The 21,982-nt window shown below is 44.7% G+C and overlaps 1 protein-coding gene and 1 pseudogene across 1 annotated transcript in view; both read right to left on the minus strand.

Annotated features, from left to right (window-relative positions):
• LOC139265891 (guanine nucleotide exchange factor DBS-like) overlaps positions 1-21,982 on the minus strand; it is a 429,407-nt gene that overhangs the window by 8,926 nt on the left and 398,499 nt on the right. The window lies entirely within an intron of this gene.
• Positions 19,014-19,189, minus strand: LOC139266320 (U2 spliceosomal RNA; annotated as a pseudogene).

Consider the following 21,982-nt stretch of genomic DNA (forward strand, 5'->3'; position numbering starts at 1 on the left):
TATGTGTAATGCTTAATTTGATACTGACCAGTCTCGGTCCTTAAAGCAGAGTGAATTTTTTTTCGGTCCTCTAGTAGAAGACGATGAATTGTATTAGGATTACATATAGTGAACAGAATTCTAAAGCTGACCAGTACCTTGCTACTGTTGCCAAAACATTGTTCATTTTTATGTGGGATGGCTTTCAAAGTAGCATTATATTTGAAAAATGAAATGCCTTTTTGCATTGCCAAATAAGTACCATGAAGTAATTTAAACAATTCTCTGGTGTACTTTCATGTTGGTGCTCTAAAGTTAATGTTTGTGAACCAAAGCAGTTTAATTGGTCATTTATCTTACTGCTGTTTGTGGGATCTTGCTGTGCGCAAATTGGCTGCCACATTTCCATTACAGCAGTGACTACACTTCAAAAGTACTTAATTAGCTGTAAAGCGCTTTAGGATATTCCGTGGTTGTGAAAGGTGCTATATAAATGCAAGTTTTTTTCCTTTCTCTATTTGTCAATGCAAAGAATACTGAAGTTTCCCCTCAGCATTTCTACGCTGCCCATGCCCATTATTTGTCAAAGATATAAAAGTTTGGTAGTCGCAGCAGGAACTCCTTGACCTTTATGAGAGGTCAAACTTTTTGTCATTGCAGATTTGCTGAGTGGATATTTTAGACTCAGGATGGATAAATTGACCAGAAAGACATACTTCACAGACTCAGTGATGAATTCTGTAGTGTAAGAGGTAATGGCTGGGAGGGCAGCGATATTTACGTTAACTCTGTTTTTCTCTCCCCAGAGGCTGCCTAGGTGTTTCCAGTATTTTCTGTTCTTATTTCAGATTTCCAGCATTTGCAGTATTTTACTTTTGTCTTGGCAATATTTAAAAGGCTCAAATAGGTACTGGCACCAGTGCTGCAAAACCGGCTGTTGTAAACCATTTCTTTTTCTCCTATCCAGTGATTGAACATGTGACTTGTTACCTACTGCTGTGGGTTTGTCATTTTAGCGACCTTATCTATTTAAAACAACTGTCTATGGGATTTCCTTTGGGAATGTGCCAATTTCTACGCTGCTTGGGTGAAGAACATGCACGCACGCACACGTCATCAGCATAACAGGATTCCCCAAAGTATCGGGAATAATGGATTGTCTTCATGTGGCTCTTCATTAATCCCATTTGCTTTTACAATAGTAGAGGATTTCACTTACTTAATGTCCAGCTCATTTATGACCAATAGCACCATATCATGCACATTATTTTCCTGGAAGCTACAATGCCTGTAATATTGGACCAGGCAGACAAGTGTCTGGTTGGCAAGTTGTAACTAGTCGGGTACCTCAAGGATCACTGCTTGGGTCTCAGCTATTTACAATCTACATTAATGACTTCGATGAAGGGATAGAGTGTAATGTATCCAAGTTTGCTGACGATACAAAGCTAGGTGAGAAAGTAAGCTGTGAGGAGGACATAAAGATCTTGCAAAGGATATAGACAGGTTAAGTGAGTGGGCAATAAGATGGTAGATGGAGTATAATGTGGGGAAATGTGAGGTTATTACCTTTGGTAGGAAGAATAGAAAAACAGAATATTTTTCAAATGATGGGAAAGTATTAAATTTTGATGTTCAGAGAGAATTAGGTGTCCTTGTACAGAAGGCACAGAGAGCATGCAGGTACAGCAAGCAATTAGGAAGGCAAATTAGGGAGTCCTTAACATTGACTACGGACCCCATGAAGACTCATGGCATCAGGTCAAACATGGGCAAGGAAACTTCCTGCTGATTACCACCTACCTCCCTCCCTCAGCTGATGAATCAGTACTCCTCCATGTTGAACACCACTTGGAAAAAGCACTGAGGGCAGCAAGGGCACAAAATGTACGCTAGGTGGGGGACTTCAATGTCCATCACCAAGAGTGGCTCAGTAGCACCACTACTGACTGAGCTGGCAGAGTCCTGAAGCACACAGCTGCCAGACTGGGCCTGCAGCAGGTGGTGAGAGAACCAACACGAGGAAAAAACCTACTTGACCTCGTCCTCACCAATCCACCTGTCGCAGATACATCTGTCCATGACAGTATTGGTAGGAGTGTACATTTAATTATTTGTGGTCCTGTCTTCACACTGAGAACACCCTCCATCGTGTTGTGTGGCACTACCACCGTGCTAAATGGGATAGATTCAGAACAGATCTCGCAGCTCAAAACTAGGTATCCATGAGGCATGTGGGCCATCAGCAGCAGCAGAATTGTATTCCACCACAATTTGTAACCTCATGGCGCGGTATATATCTTACTCTACCATTACCGACAAGCCCCAGGCGATTCACAGCACGGGATATCAAGAAACGGCTGAGCGCACTGGATACAGCAAAGATTAAAGGGCCCAACAATATCCCGGCTATCGTGCTGAAAACTTGTGCTCCAGAACTACACAATTCGTTAAATGTTGCTCCACAGGTTAGCAAGGCTATTAAAAAAAAGGGTTTATTTCTAGAGGTATAGAATTAAAAGTGGGAAAGCTATGCTAAAGCTGTATCGAACCTTAGTTAGACCACACTTAGAGCACTGCGAACAGTTCTGGTCGCCATATTATAAAAAGGATATAGAGGCACTGGAGAGGGTATGGAGAAGATTTACAAGGATGATATCAGAAATGTGAGGGTATATATATCAGGAAAGGATGAACAGGCTGAGTCACTTTTCTCTTGAAAAAAGGATGAGGGGTGACCTAATAGAGGTTTTTAAAATTATGACAGGTTTTGATAGCGTGGATACAGAGAGAGTGTTTCCACTTGTGGGGAAGAGCATAACTAGAGGCTATCAATATAAGAGAGTCACCAAGAAATCCAATAGGAAATGCAGAAGAAAATTCTTTACCTAGAGAGTGGTGAGAATGTGGAACTCGCTACCACAGGGAGTGGTTGAAGCAAATAGTATAGATGCATTTAAGGGGAGGCTAGACAAGCATATGAGGGAGAAGGGAATAGAGGGTTATGCTGATAGATTTAGATGAGGAAAGAAGGGAGGAGGCTTGAGTGGAGCATAAACGCCGGTTGGGCCGAATGGCCTGTTTCTGTGCGGTATATCCTATGTAATCCTATGTAAACCAGACACGTCTTTAGCCAAGCTGTTCCAGTACAGCTACAACTCTGGTATCTACCCGACAATGTGGAAAACTGCCCAGGTTTGTCCCGTCCACAAAAAGCAAGATAAATCCAATCCGGCCAATTACTGTCCCATCAGTCTACTCTCAATCATCAGCAAAGTAATGGAAGGTGTCGTTGACAGTGCTATCAAGTGGCACTTACTCACCAATAACCTGCTCACAGATGCTCAGTTTGGGTTCCGCCAGGACCACACGGCTCCAGACCTCATGACAGCCTTGGTCAAAACATGGACAAAAAAGCTGAATTCTAGAGATGAGGTGAGAGTGACTGCCCTTGACATCAAGGCAGCATTTGACCAAGAGTGGCATCAATGATCCCTAGTAAAATTGAAGTCAATGGGAATCATGGGAAAAACTTTCCACTGTTTGGAGTCATACCTAGCAAAAAGGAAGATGGTTGCGCTTGTTGGAGTTCAATCATCTCAGCCCCAGGACATCGCTGCAGGAGTTCCTCAGGGCAGTGTCCTAGGATCAAACATTTTCAGCTGCTTCATCAATTACCTTCCTTCCATTATAAGGTCAGAAGTGGGAATGTTCGCTAATGATTGCAGAGTGTTTAATTATATTCACAACTCCTCAGATAATGAAGCAGTCCATGCCTGCATTCAGCAATAGCTGGACAATATTCAGGCTTTGGGGTGATAAGTGGCAAATAACATTCACGCCACACAAGCGCTAGGTAATGACTATCTCCAACAAGGGAACGTCTAATCACCGCCACTTGACATTCAATTTGTTGTGTATGGAGAAAGAGTCAGACTGAACACTGTGAGCTCAAAGTAAATTGTGACCTTAGTCTTTTATTGCAGGTCTCCAGAGTGCCTCTCTAACTTGTGAAGCCTCCTTAAATACCTGTGCTCCCAAAGATTATGGGATCCCTTGGGACTCCAGGGGATGAGCCCTCTGGTGGCTGGACAGAGTAAGTACAAGTCCACATAAACAACAACACCGCCCCCTGCCCCCCCCATCCCAAAGTCAATAGTGTAACTATTTACAATGTGAGTCGATCTGGGGCCCTTCTTGCCCTGGTTGATCGTCTCGGTGTGAAAGCTGGTGTTGTTGAATCATTTGTTAGGGCTTCGCTGGGCTGTTGTGCAGCTGACCTTGCTGGGCTGCCTGGTGTGTTGGGCCTTGCAGGGCTGCTGTGGATGATGGGTTCTGCTTCGTGGTCAACCGTGGTGCTGGTTGCAACTGGTGTGTATGTTGGGGGATCAAAAAAGGTAGGGTCCAAGGTGGGTTGCTCAGGATAGTCCGTGAATCTGAGTTTGATTTGGTCCAAGTGTTTCCGGTGAATGAGTCCATTTGAAAGTTTTACGCGAAACACCCTGCTTCCCTCTTTGGCCATGAAGCCGGGAAGCCACTTGGGACCTGGTCCATAATTTAATACAAATACAGGATCATTGATTTCAATCTTGCGTGACATATTTGCGCTATCATGGTATGCACTTTGTTGAAGCCACCTGCTCTCTACCTGTTCATGTAGATCAGGGTGAACTAATGAGAGCCTTGTCTTAAGTGCTCTTTTCATGAGCAGTTCAGCAGGTGGGGTCCTAGTGACTGAGTGGGGTCTCATGCGATAGCTAAGCAGGACTCGGGATAGGCGAGTCTGCAGTGAGCCTTCAGTTACCCTCTTCAAGCCTTGCTTGATGGTTTGCACTGCTCTCTCTGCTTGACCATTGGATGCTGGTTTAAATGGGGAAGATGTGACATGTTTGATCCCATTACGGGTCATGAATTCTTTGAACTCAGCACTGGTAAAACATGGCCCGTTGTTGCTCGCCAGGACATCGGGTAAGCCGTGAGTGGCAAACATGGCCCGCAGGCTTTCAGTAGTGGCAGCGGACGTGCTAGCCGACATTATCTCACATTCAATCCACTTGGAGTATGCGTCTACAACCACAAGGAACATTTTACCCAAGAATGGGCCTGCATAGTCAACGTGTACCCTAGACCACGGTTTGGAGGGCCAAGACCATAAACTCAGTGGCGTCTCCCTGGGTACATTGCTTAACTGCGAGCATGTATTACATTTGTGAACACAGGACTCTAAGTCCACATCGATACTGGGCCACCACACGTGGGATCCGGCTATCGCTTTCATCATTACAATGCCTGGGTGGGTACTGTGGAGGTCATTTATGAAGGTGTCTCTGCCCTTCTTGGGGATCACTACTCAATTGCCCCACAGAAGGCAGTCTGCCTGTATAGACATTTCATCTTTGCGCTGCTGGAATGGCTTTATCTCTTCCTGCAGTTTTACTGGGACACTGGACCAGCTCCCGTGAAGCACACAGCTTTTGACTAGAGATAATATGGGGTCCTGGCTTGTTCAGGTTTTGATCTGGCGGACAGTGATGGGTTATTGCTCACTCTCAAATGCTTCCATAACCATGGCTAGATCTGTGGGCTGCGCAATTTCCACCCCCGTGGTGGGCAATGGCAGCCTACTGAGAGCATCGGCGCAGTTTTCTGTGCCTGGCCTGTGGCGGATGGCGTAGTTGTATGCGGACAACGTGAGCGCCCATCTCTGGATGCGGGCCGATGCGTTGGTATTTATCCCTTTACTCTTGGAAAACAGGGATATAAGTGGCTTATGGTCGGTTTCCAATTCGAATTTTAGCCCAAACAGATATTGATGCATTTTCTTTACCCCATAGACACACGCTAACGCTTCTTTTTCAATCATGCTGTAGGCTCTCAGCCTTAGACAGACACTTGGAAGCATAAGCAACCAGTTGCAGTTTCCCGAAATCATTAGCGTGTTGTAATATATACCTGACGCCATATGACGACACATCACATGCTAGTACCAAACGCTTACATGGATTATACAACACAACAATTTGTTTGAGCCTAACAATTTTCTTGCTTTTACAAAGGCATTTTCTTGGCTTTTGCCCCAAACCCATTTGCCCCCTTTTCATAGTAAGACATGCAGTAGCTTTAACAGTGTGCTGAGACCCGGTAAGAAGTTACCAAAGTAGTTCAAGTGTTCCAGAAACGACCGCAGCTCCGTCACATTCTGTGGCCTCGGTGAGTTCTCGATTGCCTCTGTCTTTGCGTTGGTGGGCCTGATGCCGTCCGCTGCAATCCTCCTTCCCAAGAACATCACTTCAGGCCGCCAGGAAAATGCACTTCGAGCATTTTAACCTGAGCCTCGCGCGGTTGAGTCGACTAAGAACCTCCTCCAGGTTCTGCAGGTGTCCGACTGTGTTCCGACCTGTGACCAAGATGTTGTCCTGGAAGACCACGATGTGCGGGATCGACTTCGGTAACTTTCCATGTTTCTCTGGAATATCACCACCGCTGATCGGATTCCAAACAGGCATCTGTTATAAACAAAAAGACCTTTGTGCGTGTTGATGCAGGTGAGGGCCTTTGATGATTCCTCCAGTTACTGCGCCATGTAGGCTGAAGACAGATCCAGCTTCGTGAACGTCTTTCCTCCCGCCAGCGTTGCAAAGAGGTCGTCGGCATTTGGTAGTGGGTATTAGTCCTGCAGGGAGAAATGATTGATAGTTACTTTGTAATCGCTACAGATTCTGATGGTGCCGTCTCCCTTGAGGACTGGGACAATAGGACTGGCTCACTCGCTGAACTCGATCGATGAAATGATGTCCTCTCTTTGCAGCCGGTCTAGCTCGATCTCTACCCTTTCTCTCATCATGTACGGTACTGCTCTCGCCTTGTGATGGATGGGTCGCGCCCCCGGAATTAGGTGGATCTGCACTTTTGCTCCTTGGAATTTCCCGATGCATGGTTTGAACAGTGAAGGAAATTTGATTAAGACCTGGGCACACGAAGTGTCATCAGCGGGCGATAGTGCTTAGACGTCGTCCCAGTTCCAGCGTATCTTTCCCAGCCAGCTCCTGCTGAGCAGCGTGGGACCATTGTCCGGTACCACCCAGAGTGGTAGCTTGTGCACCCCTCCATCGTAGGAGACCTTTATGGTAGCACTGCCGATTACAGGGATCAGTTCTTTAGTATAAGTTCTTAGTTTCGTGCAAACTGGAGTTAAGACTGGCCTTGAGGTCTTGTTGCACCACAACCTTTTGAAAGTCTTTTTGCCCATGGTTGACTGGCTCGCGCCTGTGTCCAGCTTCATTGACACTGGGAGTCCATTTAGTTCAACATTCAGCATTATTGGGGAACACTCGTTGTGAATGTGTGCACCCCATGTACCTCTGCCTCCTCGATCTGAGGCTCTGGTTCATCGTGATCCTCCGTGGATCTCTCCTCCTCTGCAACAAGGTGGTTTGCAGGTTTAACAGGCTTTGCAGCTCGCCTGCACACTCGTTGGAGGTGTCCCATTGTTCCACTGCCCTTGCAAACGTACTCTTTGAATCGGCATGAATAGAAACGATGATCACCCTGGCAGTGCCAACAAGGTGTTAATGGCCTTGCATTCATCACCCTTGATGGTGGACTCAGACATCTGCGGACGTGTAGCTGCAGGTATGTGTGACCTGTCCTGTATGTTACGATTTGAAAACAACATCACTTTGTTCACAGTACTTGTAGCAGCACTTGTGTGCTGAGAGATTTTCTTCGTATTGTCACTGGTGACAATGAATGCCTGGGCTATTGCTATGGCCTTACTCAAGATTGGGGTCTCTACAGTCAAAAGTTTGCGAAGTATAGTTTCGTAGCCAATGCCAAGTATGAAAAAGTCTGAGCATGTGCTCCAAATGTCCTTCAAATTCGCAATGTCCTGCAAGGCGTCTTAGCTCGGCAACATAACTCACCACTTTCTGGCCTTCAGACCTTTTGTAGGTGTAGAACTGGTACCTCGCCATCAGAACGCATTCCTTCGGGTTCAAATGCTCTCGGACCAGTGTGCACAAATCGTCGTAAGATTTCTCTGTGGGTTTTGCTGGAGTGAGCAGATTCTTCATGAGGCCATAGGTTGGTGCCCCACAGACGGTGAGGAGGATCGTCCTTCGTTTGACAGCGCTCTGTTTCCCATCTATCTCGTTGGCCACAAAGTATTGGTCGAGTCGCTCCACAAAAGTTTCCTAATCATTTCCCTCCAAGAATTTCTCCAGGATGCCCACTGTTCTCTGCATCTTTGGGTTCGCTATCCGTATCTCATCGCCAGTTGTTGTGTATGGAGAAAGAGTCAGTATGAACACTGTGAGCTCAAATTAAAGTGTGACCGTAGTCTTTTATTGCAGGTCTCCAGAGTGCCTCTCAAACCTGTGAAGCCTCCTTAAATACCTGTGCTCCCAAGGGATTATGGGATCCCTTGGGACTCCAGGGGATGAGCCCTCTGGTGGCTGTACAGAGTAGGTACAAGTCCACATTTATAACACAATGGAATTACCATCGCCAAATCTCCCAACATCAACAGCCTGGGGGGTCACCATTGGCCACAAACTTTAATAGTCCAGCCAGATAAATACTGTGGCTACAAAAGCAGGTCAGAGGCTGGGTATTCTGCGGCGAGTGACTCACCTCCTGACTCCCCTAAGCCTTTCCTCCATCTATAATGCACAAGTCAGGATTGTAACGGTATACTCTCCATTTGCCTGGATGAGTGCAGCTCCAACAACACTGAAGAAACTCGACACCATCCAGGACAAAGCAGCCCGCTTGATCGACACCCCGTCCACCACCTTAAACATGCACTCCCTCCACCACCAGCGCACCGTGGCTGCAGTGTGTACCATCTCCAAGATGCACTGCAGCAACTCGCCACGGCTTCTTCAACAATACCTCCCAAACCCACGACCTCTACTACCTAGAAGGGCAAAGGCAGCAGGTGCATGGGAACACCATCTGCTCCAAGTTCCCCTCCAAGTCACGCACCATCCTGACTTGGAAATATATCGCTGTTCCTTCACTGTCACTGGGTCAAAATCCTGGAACTCCCTCCTTAACAGCTTCATGGGAGTACCTTCACCACGTGGACTGCAACAGTTCAAGAAGGCCGTTCACCACCACCTTCGAAAGTCAATTAGGAATGGGCAATAAATGCTGGTCTTGCCAGGGATGCCCACATCCCAGGAACAAATACATTTTTTTTAAATGGCATAGCACTCCTTCAGTAATGCACTGGGAACACTAGCCTAGATTATGTGCCCACGTCTTTGGAGTGGGAGTTGAATCCGCAACCTTCTGACTCAAAGGTAAGAGTGCTACCCACTAAGCCTCAGCTGACCCCTGATCTAGGCTGACACTTCAGTGCAGCACCGGGAGGAGGAGATGTCAAACTGAGGGCCCTATCAATTCAGGTCATCGCACCATTCTTAGTGCAGGTGAGCTCTCCTGGTGTCCTGGTCAACACCCATCTCTCATCCAAACAATGGTTATTTATATCATTATATTTGTGTGCAAATTGGCTGCCACGCTTACCTGCATAAGAACAGTGACCATACTCAAAAGTAATTTAGTCTGTTCAGCGGCTGTGAAGCATTTTGGCTCTATAAACATAGGTTCTTTCTTACCCACAGCACAATTTGTTTCGCGTGGTGAACGTCACAGAAATTAGAACAAGAGATCCAGTGTTTCGCTTCACACAAAAGAGTTTGAAAAACACCCTTCTTTGAATAGCTGTTTTTCAGAGCTCAAAGTTAGATAGGTGGTCACCCAATCAAAGTGAACCTGTAAAGCCCCCGGGATCCCATGGTTATTTAGGCCCACGCCATGCCTATTGCAGAATTCTACACGGTTATTCAAACACAGAAGGTTCTGAAGGTTCATGCACCGTTCTGCTTTTTATTCTTCTAACTCAGATAAGCCCTCATATCATTCAAACCTCCTCCAAAAATCTGTGATTATTTAATAGTTTTACTCCAGTCACCTCTGGAAATTCCTCCCACCTCCCTTCTCTCCAGATGGTGCGAACTCTTTCTGGGGTGCAATTCCACGAGAGTTGATGATTTCCTTGTACCTCATTGAAAAACCTATTTGTGCGGGAGGCTGTTGGACTATGGAAGCGGAGGCCTCACTTGATGGTTGCGCCAAAAGGAGCCACTTGACAGTGAGCAGAAGTCGAAAGCTTGTGTGCGACCGTCCTTTGCTCCCCTACCTCATGCTGCCTCTCCGTTACCATGGCAACCCCCCAGGCAGGTGCAAGATATCATGAGAAGGAGAAGAAAGGGGTCCAAGGTCATGGAGCCAATCAACACAATAGGGACCAGCGGACAAGCAGTTGCTCCGCCTCTCCACCCGCTTCTGCATCATCCTCTGCAATATAATCTGGCTAGAGTCTCAAACATTGTGACGGTGTGCTGCATGCTGCCCATCTTAGCCTTGCAAAGAGCCCTCCCCTGAGACCCCAGAGGGTGAAGAGGAAGTTGGCCAAGAGATTTAGAGAAATCATTAAGAGGAGCAGCACCACCATGAAGATGATGCAGAGGGCCTTGCAGGATAAGTTGCAATTGACATTTATGACAATCTGATATGGAACACCTTTAATTAACTTCTAATTTAGATCACTTCTGTTTAATTCCTGCTTCCTACCAGAAAGATGCATTCCTGCACAGAAACTGATCTGTGACAATCGACTCAGATGCCAACCATCCAGGCTACATAATCAAAGACAAAAACAATGTCAGAGGAACCAGTAATTTTACTTTAAAAAAATGTCACCGTACTAATTATTTACTCTGCTTCTTCCTTGATGCTACAATCTATCATGTGTCCTTTTCAACTTCGCCTTGCACTTCTCCTAGATGCTACCTGAATGGCAGGAGAGATGGTTGGTTGCTCTGTTCCTCTTGGAGTCCTTAGGGACCAAGGTGGCCCTTGTCTCAGTACAGCTGCATTCTGAAAGGGACCAGTTGCAGGCTGTGTCTCTTGTGCTCCTGAAAGAGCAGCTTGACCTTTTACTGTCTTTTACCACATGATTGGAAGAGATGACTCTCTCCATTCTGTCCTCTTTGGCAGCAGTCAAAACATCCATAACAGAAGCTTAGGGTCTGTCCTATGGGGGCCTGCATTGCAGATTGGTTTGGAGCTGCCACATGCTTCAGAGTGGACTGCAGTACTGCATACATATCCATCATTTTACCACATGTGGGTAGTGGACTCTTTCAGCTGAGTCTTTATCTGCTGCACATTCTGGCAGATTGTCCCTAGTGTCTGCACATATGTTTGATGCACTTCAAGCATCCTTTTAAAAGGAAGACGTCTCAGATTTGGGTCACCTGGCACTCCAGCCACATTGTCAGAATCCTCATCTTCCATGCCCAGGTTCCCTTGCCCTCATAGTCTATGCATCACCCTGCGCACTGCCTCCATTCACCCACCTCTGGCACGCCGCCTAATACCTTCCAGGTGCATGGGAGGGAGAATGATGGCTCATGCGACAAAGTGCAGGCAAGACCTGAAACAAAAACACCTAGATGCTGTTCATTTTCCACCTCTGCTTGCTTTTGGATTGGCACATCTAGAAGAGGACAAAAAGAGAGACCAGTATGAATTGTTGAGGAGCTGAATTAACATGTGACTTGCCTGGAGGGAGTGACATCATGGTTTCATTGACCCTGAAATTCTGACTTCCCCGGATCCGTACAAAATTTGTATGGACCCAGGAAGGCATCGGAAAAGCGTTTTTCAGCATGCGCTGAAAACCGGCTTTTCCGATCTGTCAAGTTTCTGGCTTGACAGATCCTCCGCAGATCGGCAGCGAGCACATTTCTAAGTGCAAATTTCCGATATTTATGCATATAAATGTTCTCAAAAATCTTGCGTCTGAAAAAGCAGGCGCATAGCCTACTTTTACAGGTGAGTGTTTTTAAAAACACAAAACTTATAAAAATAAAATGAAAACATATTTTATCATTAAAAACCCTCCCCACAATGGTAAGTTTATTTTTTTAAACTTTTTAAAAATTGGGAAAATATATATTAAGACATTAATAACTTTAATTTAAATGAATGTAGTGTATCTCCAAGCTTGCAAATGACATTAAGCTGGGATCTCCAAGTTTGCAGATGACACTTAGCTGGGTGGTAGTGTGAGCTGTGAGGAGGATGCTAAGAGGCTGCAGGGTGACTTGGACAGGTTAGGTGAGTGGGCAAATGCATGGCAGATGCAGTATAATGTAGATAAATATGAGGTTATCCACTTTGGTGGCAAAAACAGGAAGGCAGAATATTATCTGAATGGTGACAGATTAGGAAAAGGGGAGGTGCAATGAGACCTGGGTGTAGAAACATAGAAAATAGGTGCAGGAGTAGGCCATTCGGCCCCTCGAGCCTGCACCACTATTCAATATCATGGCTGATCATTTACCTCAGTACCCCTTTCCTGCTTTCTCTCCATACCCCTTGATCCCTTTAGCGTAAGGGCCATATCTAACTCCCTCTTGAATATATCCAATGAACTGGCATCAACAACTCTCTGCGGCAGGGAATTCCACAGGTTAACAACTCACTAAGTGAAGAAGTTTCTCCTCATCTCAGTCCTAAATCCCTTATCCTTAGACTATGTCCCCGAGTTCTGGACTTCCCCAACATCGGGAACATCCTTCCTGCGTCTAACCTGTCCAGTCCCGTCAGAATTTTGTTTCTATGAGATCCCCTCTCATCCTTCTAAACTCCAATGAATACAAGCCCAGTCGATCCAATTTCTTCTCATATGTCAGTCCTGCCATCCTGGGAATCAGTCTGGTGAACCTTCGCTGCACTCCTTCAATAGCAAGAACGTCCTTCCTCAGATTAGGAGTCCAAAACTGAACATATATTCCAGGTGAGGCCTCACTAAGGCCCTCTACAACTGCAGTAAGACCTCCCTGCTCCTATACTCAAATCCCTTAGCTATGAAGGCCAACATACCATTTGCCTTCTTCACCGCCTGCTGTACCTGCATGCCAACTTTCAATGACTGATGTATGATGACACCCAGGTCTCGTTGCACCTCCCCTTTTCCTAATCTGCCGCCATTCAGATAATATTCTGCCTCCGTGTTTTTGCCACCAAAGTGAATAACCTCACATTTATCCACATAGTACTGCATCTGCCATGCATTTGCCCACTCACCTAACCTGTTCAAGTCACCCTGCAGCTTCTTAGTGTCCTCCTCACAGCTCACACCGTCACCCAGCTTCGTGTCATCTGCAAACTTGGAAATATTACGCTCAATTCCTTCATCTAAATCATTAATGTATATTGTAAATAGCTGAGGTCCCAGCACTGAGCCCTGCGGCACCCCACTAGTCACTGCCTACCATTCTGAAAAGGACCCGTTTATCCCGACTCTCTGCTTCCTGTCTGCCAAACAGTTCTCTATCCACGTCAGTACATTACCCTCAATACCATGTGCTTTAATTTTGCACACTAATCTCTTGTGTGGGACCTTGTCAAAAGCCTTTTGAAAGTCAAATACATCACACATCCACTGGTTCTCCCTTATCCACTCTACCAGTTACATACTCAAAAAATTCCAGAAGATTTGTCAAGCATGATTTCTCTTTCATAAATCCATGCTGACTTGGACCGATCCCGTCACTGCTTTCCAAATGCGCTGCTATTGCATCTTTAATAATTGATTCCAACATTTTCCCCACTACTGATGTCAGGCTAACCAGTCTACAATTGCCTGTTTTCTCTCTCCCTCCTTTCTTAAAAAGTGGTGTTACATTAGCTACCCTCCAGTCCATAGGAACTGATCCAGAGTCGATAGACTGTTGGAAAATGATCACCAATGCATCCATTATTTCTAGGGCTACTTCCTTAAGTATTCTGGGATGCAGACTATCAGGCCTCGGAGATTTATCGGCCTTCAATCCCATCAATTTCCCTAACACAATTTCCCGCCTAATAAGGATTTCCTTCAGTTCCTCCTTCTCACTAGACCCTCGGTTCCCTAGTATTTCCGGATGGTTATTTGTGTCTTCCTTCGTGAAGACAGAACCAAAGTATTTGTTTAAATGGTCCACCATTTCTTTGTTCCCCATTATGAATTCACCTGAATCTGACTGCAAGGGACCTACGTTTGTCTTCACTGCAAGGAGTATCCATAATAAGATGGATGAATTAGCTGTGCAAATAGATGTTAACAGATATGATGTGATTGGGATTACAGAGATGTGGCTCCAGGATGATCGGGGCTGGGAACTCAACATCCAAGGGTATTCAACATTCAGGAAGGATAGAATAAAAGGAAAAGGAGGTGGGGTAGCATTGCTGGTTAAAGAGGAGATTAATGCAATAGTTAGGAAGGACATTAGCTTGGATGATGTGGAATCTATATGGGTAGAGCTGCAGAACACCAAAGGGCAAAAAACATTAGTGGGAGTTGTGTACAGACCTCCAAACAGTAGTAGTAATGTTGGGGATGGCATCAAACAGGAAATTAGGGGTGCATGCAATAAAGGTGCAGCAGTTATCATGGGTGACTTTAATATGCATATAGATTGGGCTAACCAAACTGGAAGCAATACGGTGGAGGAGGATTTCTTGGACTGCATAAGGGATGGTTTTCTAGACCAATATGTCGAGGAACCAACTAGGGGGAAGGCCATCTTAGACTGGGTGTTGTGTAATGAGAGAGGATTCATTAGCAATCTCGTTGTGCGAGGCCCCTTGGGGAAGATAGACCATAATATGGTGGAATTCTACATTAGAATGGAGAATGAAACAGTTAATTCAGAGACCATGGTCCAGAACTTAAAGAAGGGTAACTTTGAAGATATGAGGCATGAATTGGCTAGGATAGATTGGCGAATGATACTTAAGGGGTTGACTGTGGATGGACAATGGCAGACATTTAGAGACCGCATGGATGAACTACGACAATTGTACATAAAAAAGGGAAGATGGCTCAACCGTGGCTATCAAGGGAAATCAGGGATAGTATTAAAGCCAAGGAAGTGGCATACAAATTGGCCAGAAATAGCAGTGAACTTGGGGACTGGGAGAAATTTAGAACTCAGCAGAGGAGGACAAAGGGTTTGATTAGGGCAGGGAAAATAGAGTACAAGAGGAAGCTTGCAGGGAACATTAAGACGGACTGCAAAAGCTTCTATAGATATGTAAAGAGAAAAAGGTTAGTAAAGACAAACGTAGGTCCCCTGCAGTCAGAATCAGGGGAAGTCATAACGGGGAACAAAGAAATGACAGACCAATTGAACAAGTACTTTGGTTCAGTATTCACTAAGGAGGACACAAACAACCTTCCAGATATAAAATGGGTCAGAGGGTCTAGCAAGAAGGAGGAACTGAGAGAAATCCTTATTAGTCAGGAAATTGTGTTGGGGAAATTGATGGGATTGAAGGTCAATAAATCCCCAGGGCCTGATGGACTGCATCCCAGAGTACTTAAGGAGGTGGCCTTGGAAATAGCGGATGCATTGACAGTCATTTTCCAACATTCCAAATACTCTGGATCAGTTCCTATGGAGTGGAGGGTTGCCAATGTTACCCCACTTTTTAAAAAAGGAGGGAGAGAAAAAAAAAGGGAATTATAGACCAGTCAGCCTGACATCGGTAGTGGGTAAAATGATGGAATCAATTAATAAGGATGTCATAGCAGCGCATTTGGAAAGAGGTGACATGATAGGTCCAAGTCAGCATGGATTTGTGAAAGGGAAATCATGCTTGACAAATCTTCTGGAATTTTTTGAGGATATTTCCAGTAGAGTGGATAAGGGAGAACTAGTTGAGGTGGTGTATTTGGACTTGCAGAAGGCCTTCGACAAGGTCCCAAACAAGAGATTAATGTGCAATGTTAAAGCACGTGGGATTGGGGGTAGTGTGCTGACGTGGATTGAGAACTGGTTGGCAGATAGGAAGCAAATAGTAGGAGTAAATGGGTACTTTTCAGAATGGCAGGCAGTGACTAATGGGGTACCGCAAGGTTCTGTGCTGTGCCCCCAGCTGTTTACACTGTACATTAATGATTTAGACGAGGGGATTAAATATAGCATCTCCAAATTTGCGGATGACACTAAGTTGGGTGGCAGTGTGAGCTGTGAGGAGGATGCTATGAGGCTGCAGAGTGACTTGGATAGGTTAGGTGAGTGGGCAAATGCATGGCAGATAAAGTATAGTGTGGATAAATGTGAGGTTATCCACTTTGGTGGTAAAAACAGAGAGACAGACTATTATCTGAATGGTGACAGATTAGGAAAAGGGGAGGTGCAACGAGACCTGGGTGTCATGGTACATCAGTCATTGAAGGTTGGCATGCAGGTACAGCAGGCAGTTAAGAAAGCAAATGGCATGTTGGCCTTCATAGCAAGGGGATTTGAGTACAGGGGCAGGGAGGTGTTACTACAGTTGTACAGGGCCTTGGTGAGGCCACACCTGGAGTATTGTGTGCAGCTTTGGTCTCCTAACTTGAGGAAGGACATTCTTGCTATTGGGGGAGTGCAGCGAAGGTTCACCAGACTGATTCCCAGGATGGCGGGACTGACATATCAAGAAAGACTGGATCAACTGGGTTTGTATTCACTGGAGTTCAAAAGAATGAGAGGGGACCTCATAGAAACGTTTAAAATTCTGATGGGTTTAGACCGGTTAGATGCAGGAAGAATGTTCCCAATGTTGGGGAAGTCCAGAACCAGGGGTCACAGTCTAAGGATAAGGGGTAAGCCATTTAGGACCGAGATGAGGAGAAACTTCTTCACCCAGAGAGTGGTGAACCTGTGGAATTCTCTACCACAGAAAGTTGTTGAGGCCAATTCATTAAATATATTCAAAAAGGAGTTAGATGTAGTCCTTACTGCTAGGGGGATCAAGGGATATGGTGAGAAAGCAGGAAAGGGGTACTGAGGGAATGATTAGCCATGATCTTACTGAATGGCGGTGCAGGCTCGAAGGCCGAATGGCCTACTCCTGCACCTTTTTTCTATGTTTCTATGTTTCTATGTCTTCATTAATCTTTTTCTCTTCACATAGTTATAGAAACTTTTGCAGTCAGTTTTTATGTTCCCAGCAAGCTTCCTCTCATACCCTATTTTCCCCCTCCTAATTAAACCCCATGTCCTCCTCTACTGTTTATAAAATTCTCTCAGTCCTCAGGTTTGCTGCTTTTTCTGGCCAATTTATATGCCTCTTCCTTCGATTGAACACTATCCTTAATTTCCCTTGTTAGCCACGGTTGAGTCATCTTCCCAGTTTTATTTTTACTCCAGACAGGGATGTACAATTGTTGACGTTCATCCATGTGATCTTTAAATGTTTGCCATTGTCTATCCACCGTCAACCCTTTAAGTATCACTCGGCAGTCTATTCTAGCCAATTCACGTTTCATACCATCGAAGTTACCTTTCCTTAAATTCAGGACCCTAGTCTCTAAATTAACTGTGTCACTCTCCATCTTAATAAAGAATTCTACCAGATTATGATCGCTCTTCCCCAAGGGGCCTCTGACAACAAGATTGCTGATTAGTCCTTTCTCATTACATATCACCCAGTCTAGGATGGCCAGCCCTCTGGTTGGTTCCTCGACATGGTACACCTCAAGTTGCTGGAGAAATATCACCAGCGATGTCTCCGCAAGATCCTACAAATCCCCTGGGAGGATAGACGCACCAACAACAGCGTCCTCACTCAGGCTAACATCTCCAGCATTAAAGCACTGACCATACTCGATCAGCTCCGCTAAGCAGGCCACATAGTCCACATGCCAGACACGAGACTCCCAAAGCAAGTGCTCTACTCGGAGCTCCTTCATGACAAATGAGCCAAAGGTGGGCAACGGAAATGCTACAAGGACACCCTCAAAGCCTCTCTGATAAAGTGCAACATCCCCACTGACATCTGGGAGTCCCTGGCCCAAGACCACCCTAAGTGGAGGAAGTGCATCCAAGAGAGCGCTGAGCACCTCGAGTCTCAATGCCGAGAGCATGCAGAAATCAAGCACAGGCAGCTGAAAGAGCGTGCGGCAAACCAGTTCCACCCACCCCTTTCCTCAACGACTATCTGTCCCACCTGTGACAGAGTCTGTGGCTCTCGTATTGGACTGTTCAGCCACCAAAGAACTCACTTCAGGAATGGAGGCAAGTCTTTCTCGATTCCGAGGGACTTCCTATGATGATGATGACAGTGAAAGCAAGTAGAAAACATGTTTTGATCAATGTTTTGGATGGGTGTTACTCTACTTACCCTGGGTGACCTGGTCAAATCAATAAAGTTCTTGCAGCGGTCCATAGCCATGTGAGAGGTTGTAGGAGTAACATTACCACGGCTTCTTCTTTGCATTTTGCCTGCACTGTGCCTTGGACAGTATCTTCACCTTTGAGCTGAATCGGGATTCCCACCTCTAAATCTCATGAGGAAAACTTCTGTAGATATATCAGAGAATTTTGTGGCTGTGCCCTCTTGCTGAACTTGCACATCGACCATGGTTGCTCTCTTCTTCCTCCCTTCAGAAATCTGGTGCTGACCTTTAAACTGCTGCAAGCTTTTACAGCTGCAGCAATTGCTATTTCTCAAATTCTCACCAGCAGTGGTGAGCTCCCAAGCAGAGGCTGGTATCCCACCTCCATTGTGCAGAAAAACTGACTCCGGCAAAGTCCCTTGGGTCAGTTTAGGTCTCACGAGTGGGTAGATGTCCCGTGCTGCCATGTGGCTGACAGCAATGCTGCTAGAGAGGAAATTCCCGCCCAACCTGTGTTGCTTCTTCTTTTGACCTGACAGCCTGTTGCAATCTCACTGTTATTTTTGTTTGTTTTGCATGAAAATTATCTAATCAGAAAGCTACATTAGGTAATTTTTTTATGTAACACAGTACCCATTTCCTTAATATCTTATGTTTTCCATGCAACATACCTAAAAAAAAGTTTGTGATAAAAGTTGGCCTCTTAATCTATTTTTTTTTATGTCCAATTTCTTTCCAGATCAACTCTAACGCCAAAGATCACTTTGCGCCAATATATTTGATCTTAGGCCAAAAGGCCAAGAGGCGAAGTTGCACCGTTCCTGCAAATATTGCAATACCAGGTCGGTGCATGGAGTGGACGGGGCATGCCCCTGATCCAGCTCCCTGTCCAAAAATCAATTCAATATCATGTCCCCATAGGGGATATTAAACTGATAAGAACAGATACTACACTTGATCTTAGCCAAAAGGCCTTTTCATCTATTTTGTAGCAGGTACACACAAGGAATACTTTATCGATACAGTTATTAAATGTCGGACCTGAATTTTCCTGCAGCTGTCACCACCGTATCTTCTTTGATAGTGCGGCAGAAACCGCACGCATGAGGTTTCCACCTAATCTTTGACCAAGTTACGGCAGCACATCGGCAGAAAGTACAAGGAAATGCAAATGATGGGATCTTCCTGTGCCTTTAATTCGGTCTACTAGAATTACATGTTACGAGCAATGTAGGTGGAGATTCAGCATAGATTATCCCTGCCCACATTTCTGCTCTGCAATGGCCCAAATGGGCATATTTATAAAGGTGGAAATCAGGGCCACAATACGTTATGAAAAATGATGAAAATGAGAATGACTGTAGATTGATCATAAACTCAAAGAATTAACAGTCTGTCTACCAAAAAATACCTTATATATTGCATAAGTGACAACAAACGTACAAAGAATCATCTTAAAATACCTTATAACCACCACAAAACCTATGATATATAAAAATTTGCAGCGTAAATTAAAGTTATATTGGTAAAATAATTCTATGTACAGAAACCATAGTGGGGAAATATTTGCCTTGACATTATTTGACATTAATATGAGCATAATAATGTTTAACACATTTGTATGAAATTCCTTCCTTCTTTATTTATTTGAATGTAGAATGATTTAGAATATTATTGACACCACTGTAGTGATGGTTGTCTGAGTATCTTCTGATGTGGTGAGTGATGCAGTTGTACGCTGAATTCTGGATAATCCAGGTTGTTCTGTGAGAATAAAATATGTGGGATCTACATTTCAAGAAGAAATGCAGTGGAAGTGATGTAATTCAGATGCCATCCCTTTTTCTGACCTTTACGCTGGAAGTATGCCGCTTCTTAATTTTTCCCAAATAAATTAGGTACCCAAGGTTGCCAGCTTATGCCTTTGAATACAATGTCATTTAAAGGGACAGCCTGCAAGCTTCAGGTATACTTTCAAATTCAATTTTGGTACTTTAGCTATTCTTGACTTTTGCTTTTTTTTGGGCAACTCAGCATTTGAAGGAGGTTTATATACAGGTTTTGATGAACCTATTTATGTTAACAAGCTAATCCATGGGACAATGGGTGACCCTATGGGAATCCCTCTTATTTAAGCTATGGTATTATTGTCCCTGTGCAAATGTGTCATGGAGTTTCTGTTGAGTCAAGTGTTGTAAAAAGGAGTCAATGTTTCGAACATGATTTGCAGCTTCCCCCCTCCCCCGAGGATGCAGCAGATGAACACTTACATTGGGTCTATACATTGCATGAAGGATGCTAGCAGAGCATTAACCCCATATGGAGGAGCTGCAAGGCAGATGGCTGGGATAGTGGTGTAGTCCATTGGCCTGCTGTGAACCAACATCTGACAAGGTTTCACATCATTGCAGTGCATCCTGGTAAAAGTGACAGCTCCAGGAATATCTTGAAATCTTTGCCCACTCTATGCAGGATCTAGGCAAATCAGTCAATTCAATGAGGAAGCACTGAATGAAACACTGCAGGTCTTGGGGAACCATTTGGAGATTTCTGTGTCAACCATATTGTGAAATATACAGGGCAGCACCTAAGAAGGTTTAGAGGATATTCGATTTACTGTCTCCTGGGAATTTAAGCATCTTTCTGCCAGTACCAGTGAAGTAGCTGGTGTGCATGTTGTTGGGGCTGTTATTCCTCACAGCAGCAGCACAGAGGAGCAATCTGGAGCTCTGTGCAGAAGCCTTCAACTTTGCAGAAATTGGCTGTCACCGAGCCCATAACAAAAATGTCCATCTGTTCTGTATCCATCCCTGGACACGGCACCCTGAGAGGAGGGTCACCTCCATCCTAAGAGGTTCATAGTACTTTGGAGCAAAAATCTAAATCTCACACTCTATGTCCTCAGGTGGAGAAGAGAAAAAGTGTGAAAATACGCAAAGAAAAGGTTGTGCATGGTAAAGAAACTAAGTAATGTTTTTGTATGCAGCTGTTATAAACATGGGAGCTACTGATGCAATGGTGTGAAGGAATTCTACCTTATAACTTCTTTAAAAATAAGACAATTGTTGAAATAACTGAAGGAATTCTACCTTCTAACTTCTTTAAAAAAAAGACAATTGTTGAAATAGCAGTAAGTTGAATTGGCTAATATTCAATCCTAGCTATGAAAGAATTCTAGCCTTCAAGGGCTGACCCTGGATAAGTAACTCTATTAACTTCTTAAAATAAGACAATTGTTGAAATAGCAGTCAGCAGAATTGCCTAATTTGAATTCCCCATCACATAAACAAATGGCATCTGCCCTTTTGACCACAGCTTGGTAATTTAACAATGGACATATATGGACACAGTATTTAATTCAGCTAAGTTGATTAAATGTCGAGTACCTATCACATAAACGAGACCAAATTCTTGGGACAATGGATAGTTATTGAATAACTTCTTTAAAAAAGGATACATATTGTAACAATAGTCAAGTGCCCATCGCACAAACAAATGGCACCTGCCCTTTGATCATCACAATGACCATATGTTGATTACCCACGACACCTAATTTGTTGCCTACACCAGTATGTCGGGTGGCATACTGCCAGCTTGCAATGATCGTGTGTTTCCTGCCTGCCATATTGGAGGCTTCAAGGCCGTTTAGCACCTGAAGAATGGGGGCTGTGTGGTCAAATTTCTAGGCCATTCATTGCTATGTCAGGACGCTTCAGAAAATTGTTTTTGATTGCAGAAAAATGGTCATAACAACAAAAGATGTGAACAACAGGA

This window comes from Pristiophorus japonicus, chromosome 6 (assembly GCF_044704955.1).
Source record: "Pristiophorus japonicus isolate sPriJap1 chromosome 6, sPriJap1.hap1, whole genome shotgun sequence".
In the NCBI taxonomy this organism is placed as follows: Eukaryota; Metazoa; Chordata; class Chondrichthyes; family Pristiophoridae; genus Pristiophorus; species Pristiophorus japonicus.